This window comes from Carassius auratus, unplaced genomic scaffold (assembly GCF_003368295.1).
Source record: "Carassius auratus strain Wakin unplaced genomic scaffold, ASM336829v1 scaf_tig00016311, whole genome shotgun sequence".
Classification (NCBI taxonomy): domain Eukaryota; kingdom Metazoa; phylum Chordata; class Actinopteri; order Cypriniformes; family Cyprinidae; genus Carassius; species Carassius auratus.
The window spans coordinates 1-11150 of record NW_020524663.1 but is presented as its reverse complement, the minus strand read 5'-3'; the positions used below and the strand labels follow the sequence as shown (position 1 = coordinate 11150).

General features: G+C 37.6%; 1 pseudogene; it reads left to right on the top strand.

Annotated features, from left to right (window-relative positions):
* The first annotated feature begins 823 nt into the window (after nucleotides 1–823).
* On the top strand, nucleotides 824–11145 carry LOC113075045 (poly [ADP-ribose] polymerase 14-like; annotated as a pseudogene).
* Nucleotides 11146–11150: the final 5 nt, after the last annotated feature.

Below are 11150 nucleotides of genomic sequence, written 5' to 3'. Positions count from 1 at the left end.
CGTGGATTCTGATTCGCGATCCGCTCTAAACAGCTGAAATCCCGGCAGATGGAGCGCGCTGTCCGGTATGGTGTCATTCAGCCAGGTACAAGTCCTCAGACAGACGCTCCTTCTCTGACACTCACAGTTGGGTGAATAAAGGCTAATGATGTTGAGGAGCTGTTATTGAACTTAAACTGCAGAAGGTGACAGGAGATCAAAGAACTAATAACAGTCCAAATCTCACAAGGTACACCTTGTAATAAAAGTTTGCTTGTATTATAGTGTAATTGGATGAATGGTAATTGAATTCGTATCTAATTACAGAAGAGAGAGTAGAGATTTTAACGTTTAAACTTAGAAGCTTCTATTTATGTATTTGTTCATGTATGTACATTATGTATTTATTTATTTAACTGAAATAAGTTTGAGGAAAGAGAGCTGATAATAACAAAAATGACATCCTATTGACTGTTTTTGAAAATGTTTCTAAGTATGGTTGGCACCTTTATATTAAAATACTATTTTACAAACTGTGTAAGTCCACGAATCAGTGATTTCAGGATGAGTCTATACTGCCATCTGTTGGATGTTAGAGCACTATTACAGCCCAAAGTAGTCTTACTGTATGCCACCAAACGAAACTAATTAGGGGACTTTGACAAAATTTGGATTGCTGAGGGGAAATAAAACAAACAAACAACAACAAATCAAAAACTTATTCCAACACAAAATGATTAAGAGTAAACTAATTTACTGTAGCCTATATTAAGTTAAGCATAAAAAAACCCAGTACTTTTATGCAGAAACAAAAGTGAAAATAATCAGGAGGGCGTGATTCGTCTTCCCTATTTACAGTGAATCGCAAGCCTTTTCCTCATTAACCAGAAACCACGATGGACGAATATTATCCCATCACTGTAGAAGGAAACTGGCAGGCTACAAACACTAAAAGTGTGAAAAATAAACTTCAGATTTACTTTCAGAGTAAGAGATCTCAGGGAGGAGACTGCATCGTACAATATAATGACGGGAGCGACTCTGCTACGATTCTGTTCAAATCATCTCGCAGTAAGTTATCAACATGTTAACAAAATAACATTCATTTGGTTTATTATAATGTAATAAAATTTAGATCTTGCATTGCGGTTTTGTCAAAACTATTTTAAAGTCTCTAAATAAAGAGTTTATTTGCAAATTGTATTATTCTATTTTTTTTTTTTTTCCATTTTCGATAGAGAGAGAAGTTGTGGGATGTATCTGACTGAATCTGATTGTTTTTATTTCAGTCCGAGATAGCGTGCTTTCCCAGGAAGAACACATTATTACTATTGGCAATCAGCAAATCAAGTTGAAAGTGTACAAACCAGACACAGGACAAAAGGTGTGTATAGTTATAGCTACAAAGTCTACAATTATAGCTCTATAATCCATGTAAATTGCGTCAAGTTATTATGGTCTATCATAAAAAAACTTTAACGAGTAACGATTATTATTTTATTGTACATTAAATAAATAAATACATAAATAAATAAGGTAGAAAATCTGTCACTGGGGTGGCAACTTTTCAAAAGATACACCTTTGTACCAAAATGGTTCATATTAGAACCTCAGGTGTAAATATTAGTATATAAAACATTTAAACGTGTACCTAAAGGTACCAACCAACCAGCTTTTCTTCCATGTTTTTTTCTTGAGAGTGAAGAGAGTGAGAGAAGTCACTCTACATGTATGGTAGCATTCCCCATGTGCTCATAAATGCTTCACATTTATGTGGTTTCAGAGAGAGCAGTCCTGTGGATATCAGGAACAAAGTAAGTAAAGAATGTGGACTTTGGTCTCTGGCTGCTTACATGCATGCAAACTTTTATTGGTTGGGATATTTTACTGTTATTTCTGATGTTCTGACTCACATTCCTTTTCAGTGGTGAGGATATCACTTTGTTAGTGACCAAGTAATACTGTATTATTTAATTGCTTGTAGAGAGACTTAACGGTTTCCATTTACATAAGAAAATTATTTGTTGTGATGCATCTGATGTTTGTGTTCAAGGTCGAGATGGCATCCTCTCCCAGACTAAAAATGATATTAACACTGCTAGTCACCAAAGCGAGTCAAAAGTGTGCAAACCCAGTGATGTGGAGAAACAAGCAGACAGTACTGGACAAAGAGTGAGTGAACTTAACACAAATATAGGACCAACAAATTGCATCAAGTTACTGCTATATATGAATATATGGTCTAACATTCATTATTCAAATATTACGTTTATGGACGAGATATAGATGCATTTTAGAATTCCTGTAGGAAGATAGCTGGCGGTGTTTTTAACTCAAGTAATCACCAATGCTTTGCATTTATGTGGTTTCAGACAGAGCAGGCATGTGGATATCAGGAACCAAGTAAGTAAATCATCTGGAAGAATATGCACATGCCATCTTGTTTATTGGTCAGGTTATCTTACCATTGTCTTATCTTACTATTTATAATGATCTTATCTTACTAATTCTGATACAATTTACTCTTCAGTGTTAAAGGCATCAGTTAGGTACTTAACCATCAAAACAACTCAAGATCATTTTGCATGTTTAAACGTGTCACTTTAAATTTTCCTGAAGATGTCCTGGAGACTGAGTTGGATGTGGAGAAACCTCAAGAGTCAAGTGCTGTGGTCCTGGAGAACCTTCCCGATGGTTTTAATCAAGATGTTTTGACTCTTCTGGTGGAGAACATCAGCAGTCTTTCTGGAAATGATTTTAGCATGGAAGTAATACCAGAATTAAGAAAAGCAGTTGTGACCTTTAAAAATCCCAGTGGTAAGTTATTCTACTCTTATGAAAAATATATTTACATTTGTTATTTGCATAATAGCATTACAATTTTCACATAATAATAATAATAATAATAATAATAATAATAATAGTTGTTTTATTATTATTATTATTATTATTATTATAAAATTAATATTGTTATCTTAATTACTTTTTTTGAAAGTGTCATGAAAGAATGTAAAATTTTAAATGTTTCTTGAGGTTAGTTAAATCCTGTCCAGAGTGGGTGGAAAAGAACCAGAGGGGTTACACCCATGTGAGGCAATATAGGGATAGGCCTGCTGTGACAGTCAGGTGTCATTAGTCTCTATTTTCACAGCAAAATCCAGTTTTTTTTCAATAGTAATCCATGTGATCAGGAAAATGAGTCCCACTCAGGCTCTGCTTAAGCCTTCCCCCTTCTTATCTTATTATTAGTTAATTGTGCCAAATTGTTAAGGGGTTTTGCCTTGTGTAGGTGTTGTGTCATACCCAGGCTACCTTTTCAGTTGTGCGTCATATTTATTTATTTTTTTGCCTCAAGGCCTTGACGGTTTTTTTCCCAAGTGACAGTTTTTTTTTTTAGCTTTAAATAAAATCCATATACTACTCTGCACCTTGCCTTGCCTCTCCAGGACACTAGGAACTGGAGCTTCTAACAGCAGTGATGCTATGATTTTATTAATTGTCTCTATTGTTTAGGAGGCGGGACGTATTCCACCATGTTGCATGTTGCAATTTCTCCCATTTATAATAATATGAGGGAACTATCTTACTATATACAGTTTGAGTGTGTATTTTCACCTACAGGGATGATAGCATGAAGTATTGATGTCATTATGTGACAACATAAAAGTCCTGATAAACTGTTTTTTTAATTGACTCATTTAAACCGACTGCAAAAAAACACTATTTTGAGAATAAGAATCATGCTTCCCCGTTATTATATGGCAGTTTTAATAATGTAGTGTTAGATACTGTTGCACACATTTGCTTTTTTTACTTGATTAAATGTGTTTAGCACATTCTGTGATTCTTAAATTCTTACAGCTGCAATAAAGTTCCTTGAGGACAGCAGAACACATGAAAAGTTTAAGAAGAATAATCTGAGAGCCTGTGCACTGGAGAGAAGCACATGTGTGCGAGTGGAGGATCTTCCAGCTGAGGCCAACAACAACAAGATGCTGCTGGAACTGTATTTTGAGAAATGGGGCGGTCCGGTAAAGGATGTTATCATAATTCCAGAAGAACAAGCAGCCATGGTTATCTTTAAGGAGGAAGAAGGTAAATACACGTACAATTGCTGGCAGTCTTTGCTGTTACAGTTACATATTTAGTGATAACACTTCTTTACCTCATTTTGTCAACATCAGTTCATTAATTTATTCTTTTTCAGCCAAAGAGAGAGTTTTGCTCAAAAAGAATAACATCTGTGATGTTCCAGTCAAGATATATCCCTACTTTAAATCACTGGATACAGTGTTGTATGGTGGCAACAGGCCACAAATGAAGCTGCCTGAACCCGTTACAGTCAGTGTACATTCTGCCATCAGAGAGTTCATCCTCAAGAAAGGGCAGATTTCCTCCATTAAAGACCAGATGAGCTCACACTTCTGCCAAATAAACATGGGCAAACCTGAAGTTTTGCTCAGTCCTGATCCAGCATTACTGAAACAGAAAGGAGTTACCAGAAGACACATTGATGGCTGGAGTAAGAATGCAACTGATGCCTTCAAGAAAATAATATCAAACTACACAACATCTGAGTGGCCCGTGTCACACGCCTTGTGGTCAAAAGTGGAAAGTGATATAAAAAAAGTAGTGAAAGATCAGGTTTTAATAGACATGGATGCCTCTAAAGGTGTGCTGACACTGGCAGGAATGGCCCATGAGATAATTGGACTGAAACCCATCATAGAGAAGTTTTTGGAGAGAGGAACAAATCAAATAGAGAGAGAGAAGAACAGTGTGACAGAGGACATGGAGATTTCTCCTGCCATGTACTCTCTGCTTGAACAAGATGGCCTGAAAACTGTTTCTCAACATCTGCGCATTGACTACAACAAAAAGATGAACAGATTAGTTTTATCAGGTCTTCATACAGAAACTCTTGCCTTCAAGAATTGGGTCCTTGAGAAGAAAATAAATATAAAACAGAAGTCCTTACAGATTAACCGTTCAATCCTGGAGTTCTTGAAATCAGTGGACTGTGATGAAATGTCCAGAGATCTCTTCATATCTCATGGAATAACGGCTGTCTACACAATCGCAAATGAAGATGTTGTTGTGATTGGGAGCACAGAAAGAGCACTTAATGAGGCAGAGAAGAAGATAAATACAGTTCTTACAACCAAAGACCTCACAGTAGAAGATCAGGGTGTGCTTCAAATGCCGGAGTGGCAGGCTCTCAAAACAAAAATGCATGATATGTTTAATACTTCCAAAAAAACATCGGTGTCTATACACATTTCACAGATAGACAAAGTAATAGTGACTGGATTAAGAGAACCAGTGATGGAAGTCAGTGAGAGATTAAGAAGTTTTATGGAGGAACACACTAGAATCGAAGAAACTGTTCGTGTAAAATCATATGCAGCATTTGAATTAATAAAAGACAGAAAATCACAAGACTGGCAGCATTTAATTAAGTTTGATAAGATGAAAGTGAATTTTGATTCAAAGAGACCCCGGATCAAACTGTCTGGAGAGCGTGCATTTGTCCAGCCAGCTTTGACCTTCTTTAAAAGGTTGGTGGATAGTCTCTGCACGGACACACTGATAATTAAAAAGGCAGGAGCAAAGAAGTACTTCATGGAGCAGGGTAAAATGATGCTCTCAATGCTGTTGAAGGAAAATAGATTTGTGGTGGTTCTTCAGCAAGATGACATGCTGGAAGAGGAGGAAGATGAAATTAGTGAAGGTAATTTTGAAGATATTGGCTACGTCTCTTGTGAGGTTCAAATACCAGGTGGACTAACTGTTACTGTCAGGAAGGCAGACATTTGCAAGATCAGTGTTGATGCTGTGGTCAATGCTGCTAATGGAGATCTGAAGCACACTGGTGGTGTAGCTTTAGCACTTCTTCAAGCTGCTGGACCAAGTCTGCAGCAAATCTGTGACCAACACATAAAAGTAAATGGGCCTCTGAAGCCTGGAGATGCCTTCATCACTGACGCTGGTCGTCTTCCCTGTAAATATGTGGTGCACGCTGTTGGACCTCGCTTCAGTGATTCAGACAGACGTACCACTGTGCAACGCCTGAGACGTGCTGTGAGGGAAAGTCTGAACCAAGCTTCAAGGAAAAACTGCTCCTCTATTGCAATTCCAGTTATTAGCTCAGGGATATTTGGTTGTCCTCTTGATCTTTGCACTGAATCGATCGCTATGGAGGTGTGTGACTACATTGATGATCATAACCGCAGAGGTTCCAATGGCACATTAACTAAAATTCATTTGGTTGACAATAATGACAGAACTGTGAATGCCATGACTCAAGCTGTCAGAAAGGAGTTTGCTGCTTATAACCCTAAAATAACTTTCCCTCATCAAACCAAACCCCATGGGTATAGTAACAATGGACAAGGCTATCGTGGAAATGGTCGTGGTCATGGCCATGGAACCTATGGCCAAAGAAACCAAGAGTTTGAAGGCCTAAAAGGTCATGGTAAAAGAGACTTTGAAGAACAAGCACACTGGAGAGGAGAAACCTCAAGCTATGGTGGCAGATCAGATACCTCTGAAGGGTTAACTGTTCTTGAGAGAAAAACTACACGAGAGGGACTAAAAATCATTCTGAGCAAAGGGAATATCCAGGATGCGAGTGTAAGTGAATTGTTCATTTACAAAATTCTGACAGATAGAACATACATAGCAACCATTTACTTCTTATGGGGTGGTCACACTGCACATTTTGTTCCATTGACTTCCATTCATATGCATGCGAATGCGTCAGACCGGAAACGCAAGCTCATGCAAAAAATTTTGCATTTCGCTGCATTCCAAAGTTCAAGTTTGGTGAACTCTGACCTGCGAATTCGCATCACGTGAAGATGTGGGACCAGTAGATGATCGATACGTCACTGCGGGACCTCTCTGTGAAGGAAGCACTATATTACTTTAGCTGAAGGGCAGCATCCTATTTTATATAATACATATTTAAAAGATTATTAATATAAAATAAAAAAAGAAGCTGCATGGTTTGCAGTGTCAGTGGAAACAGGAACATTTGGTACATTTGAATGAGCACATTTAAAAAAAAAAATATTGCTTAGGGTGTATATATTCATATAGAGAGAGATACAGAGAGTACAATATAATAAGACGCTTTCGGCGCCGTCGTAAAAGACACAGTACAAGCACATATTAAACCATGTTGTGATAATTGAAGAGAGACCATTTTATCTTGCTCTCGCCCATATTCGCTGCGGCGTCCGAAATAATTTTGCACGTTTAAAGTCTAGTTTGACCACCCCTTTAAAGACTTTTATTTAATATTAATGTTTTCAATTAGGCTTTTAAAATAATTATTAAAAAATAAAACAAAAACCAAGCCATTTGCTTTGATCAGTCACACTCTGTGTACCATATTCAAGTGTACCACATACTTGTTTACAGACCCCCACCCTGCTAGCTACACCTCTGCTTAATATGTTGTGCTTCAAGTAAATTTAACAATTTTTTATTATCTCCTTTGTTTCTTCTACAGGCTGATGTAATTGTAAACACTATATCGGAGGACTTGGACCTCAGAAAAGGTGCCGTCTCCAATGCACTTCTCCAGACTGCTGGTCATCAGCTCCAGTCAGAAATCAACAGAGCTTCTCACTCAAACAATATGAATTATGGTGAAATGCTCATCACAAATGGTTATAAACTGAACTGTCAAAAAGTCTTCCATGTAGTTTGCCCATTTTGGAAACAAGGCTCAGAACATAAGGTGAGAAAAACCATGTAGTTACCTGCTGTCACATAAGATCAGGGGTTTTAAACCTGTCCTGGAGGAACCTCATCACTGCGCATTTTGTATGTTTCTCTCATCAAACACACCTGGTTCCATTTATCAGATCATTTGTAGAGACTGCAAGACCTAAATTGGATGTGTCTGGTAAGGGGTGCATACAAAATGAAATGTGCACTCCAGGGCAGTTTGAAGAATCCTGATTAAGATGATGCTGTCTTCTATCTCCAACCCTGATCAAGGTGTTCGGGGTTATTTAAAAATTACTGGCAGGTGTGTTGAAGACGGGTTGGAACCGAAGGGGTAGGGTTGGAACAGTGGCTCTCCAGGAGCAGGAATGGTGATCTTGCTTTAAAATATATATATTTATTTACATTTTAAAAGGTACTCGCTCAGATCATTAGAAATTGCCTGAAAAATGCAGAAAGCTGTAGAATGGCTTCAGTCGTCTTCCCGGCTATTGGGACTGGGAATCTTGGCTTTCCTAAAGATCTGGTGGCCGGAATCATGCTGACAGAAGTCCAGGAATTTAACTCTACTAATCTTCGAGAGGTAACCGTGATTGTGCACCCTTCTGACAGGGAGAGTGTAGAGGTGAGTGTGAAAACTAGAATCAAGAACCATAAAATCACAGTCAAGTTTTCCCATCTCATACAGTATGACCAAGTCAAGATGTGTGCTTGTATTGTTTAAACTATAACCTATTTTAATAATGTAACATAGTTGCACATGTTTTCATTTATATTTCTGTGCTTTATCTTTTAGTGCTTCATCAGTGTCTTTAGACATGGGATTCAGGGACCTGTCACAAAAGAAGCACAGCGACATGTCAAGATTAAAAAAAACATTTCTGGCAAGTCAGCTCAGACCTCTGGTAACACTTTCTTATCTGATGTCTATCACAATTTTTTTTTTTTATATATATATTTTGCTAAAATATTCATTTTATTAACAAAAATATCCAAATGTCACAGATATATTAGGATAGTGAGAACATTTTTTTTTTTAGGGGCCGTTGGCAAAGTTTCCTCTCCCTCTCTCGGGGTCCACATTATGCAGCTGGGTCAAGTGACTCTGGAGGTTTCTTCAGGAGACATAACTAAAGAAAAAACTGATGCCATTGTCAATTCCTCAAATAAGACATTTTCACTGAAAGCAGGTTCATTCAACTATACACACTGTCTTGTATCAATTACTCATTTATAATTTTTCACATTCAAAGAGAATTATAATATGACAGTTGATTTTACTTTGTAATCCAGGAGTATCCAAGGCCATTTTAGATGCTGCTGGAGTAAAAGTGGAACAAGAATGTTCACAGATTGGTTTGTGTTCTTTCAAATGTGCAATTTTCTTCTTGTTGATGTAAATTACCTTTTTGAAGAGTTCTAATGAACTTTAGGTGCTACTGGTAAATATGCCCCCCTCCCCTCCCCCTCCACAATAGTGGGATCATCAAACATACAGCAGACAGAGATTGTGACCTCAGCCGGGCAGCTTCCATGTGGAAACATCATCCATATTATTGGACGTAATAGTCCATCTGACATTAAGGATGTTGTTATGTCTGTTTTGGAGTTATGTGAGTCACGCCAAATTACTTCTCTTGCCTTCCCAGCTCTTGGCACTGGTAAGAAACTTTTATCTTATTTTTTACATAATTGCAGTGAGTTTTATTTAGTTATTGTATAATTAGTATTTTTTTTTAATGGAATTATTGTGTGAATTATTCACTTCCTTATTCTTTTTCTTTTTGGTCTCTAACCCTTTAGGTCAGGGAGGTGCACAACCAGCTGATGTTGCAGATGCAATGGTTGATGCAGTTGTCGACTTTGTAAAGAAAAAGAAACCGGTGCATGTAAGGCTTGTGAAGTTTCTTATATTCCAGACGAACATGGTGGCAGACTTCCACCAAAGCATGATCAGAAGATCTGGTGAGAAAGTAGAGGAGGATAAAGGTTTTCTGACCAAAATTAAAGGTCAGTAATAAATTCTAAAAATGCTAATCCAGTCTATTATTTGTAATAATACAGTAATTAATTCCTCTGTTTGTTTTGTTTTCTTTTTCCATCAAGACTTTTTCTTTGGGGACAGTTCAGATTCTGCCACAAATGAAGACTCTGTGATTGTGGTTTGAAAAAATTGAACCAGCTGTGTTTCAGCTCTGTGGGGAGACACCAAAGGACCTGAGTGAAGCCAAGGAAATGATCAGCAATTTGATACTACGGGAGCATGTGAGCATCCCAATCCATGATCCAGCCATTGCTCATTTCACCAGGGAGGATGGAGAAACACTGAACGCCATGCAGAGGGAGCTCACAGTCAGTGTCCGGCTTGAGAAGAAAGGCCAAGACTCTGTCATCACACTGGAGGGTCTGACAAGAGATGTTCACACTGCAGGCATTCGTATTCAAGACATGATCAGAAAGGTGGAAAGAACGGAAAAACGAAGAAGTGAGGCATTTTTCATTTAGCAGTACAGTTCAGTGGCATTATCAGGAAAATGGACGGAGCGTCAAAAACTTTGATATATTGACCAATTATGACCTGGAAGAGGCCTATCGGAAGAGACAGCCTACAGTGAAAATCAAAATTAACAATGATGATATGAAAGCTGATTTAGTTCGCAAAGAGGCCACAAGAAGAGGAATAAGTATTGAACTGAATAGAGTAGACTGCAAGGTAAGATTATTTAATAATTAAATAACATAGATCTTGTACAAGGATTAGTTAATCACATTTTTCTTTTTGTCAATAGCTGCAGCTGCAACTCAAAGCCTTTACCTTCAGACTGGGAGGACATGAAAGGAAAACCTGTTGTTCTTGTAAAACTCACAGCAGGCTCAAAAGAATTTGCCAAAGTAGAGAAAGAGTTCCGGAGAACCAATCTAACCAATAACATCATTGAAGTAATACTAGACTAATGATAAACCTCCTATTTATTAGTTTTGAAAGATTCTGGTTTTGCATTTTAGTACTATGGTGTAAATCTACGTTTTTTTTTTTTTTTTGCTTTTAGATTGAAAGAGTTCAAAATAGCACACTTTGGAAAAGCTACATGATCAAAAAAGAGGATGGAAGTTAAAAACAAACATAAAAAGAACGAAAAGCTTCTCTTTCATGGAACTGGCCCTGATAAGACCGATCAGATCAACCATCACGGCTTCAATCGCAGCTTCGCTGGCATGCATGGTATCAGTCAAATTACGTATAAACTTTTTCACTTGCATCTATTTGTGTTTTAAATCAACTGACTATTGTTCTTGTTCTGTTTTTAGGAGCTATGTATGGGAATGGTACATATTTTGCTGTGGACCCAAGTTACTCAGCCAAGGTACTCTAACCTGATGCCAAAGACACAAACGCATGTACCTCGCCAGGTTCTTGTTGGTGATTTCACTCA